Below are 717 nucleotides of genomic sequence, written 5' to 3' on the forward strand. Positions count from 1 at the left end.
TGACACGGCGCTGCCCCCGGCTCGCGGGCACACCCCGGAGGACATTTTGCCGGTAGAGAGAGTTTTCGTTCACAGAACGGACAGGAGGAAAAGGTTTCTGTGTTTCCTTAGCAGAGGGTGGACTTGCTTTGGAGTGGCGAGCTTTAGGATGAGCAACACATTGTCCACAGCTGTGTGTCTGTGTATATTACTGCTTTAACTTATGGTAATGTTAGTCTTGGGGAGTGGAGAGGCATCTGGAACCTACTTTTCCCCATCTTTCAGTTCTGTGTCTCTCTGAGGATGATACTATCATAGTTACAAACTTGTATGTTTGGTTACAAACAGATGCCCACATTTCTTCATCTTCCAGAACTAACCCCAGAGTTGCCACACTGAGGATATACATTTGAATCAACATTTAAATAAAATAACAATTAAAGAAAAAAAAATTCCAAGAAGTTCATTAATTTCATCTTAATTGTATCACAGATCTACTGCCTCCTGAATTTAGTAAGAAAACTGATCACTACTTCGGAACCTAAAAGTAAGTTTACTTTGCACCAAAGATCACTGATTCATGCAAGCTCTCCATTCCTGTAGTAAATATGAAATTACTTCTCTGATATAATCTGAGCTATCATAAATACTCTATTATAACGGAAAAGGCCCTCACAAATTTATGCCAGTATGTATTTGGAGTAATGATTTGAGTCCCTGGTCTCAGAATCAGAGATC

Source organism: Pyrgilauda ruficollis, unplaced genomic scaffold (assembly GCF_017590135.1).
Source record: "Pyrgilauda ruficollis isolate IOZ18807 unplaced genomic scaffold, ASM1759013v1 scaffold74, whole genome shotgun sequence".
NCBI lineage: Eukaryota > Metazoa > Chordata > Aves > Passeriformes > Passeridae > Pyrgilauda > Pyrgilauda ruficollis.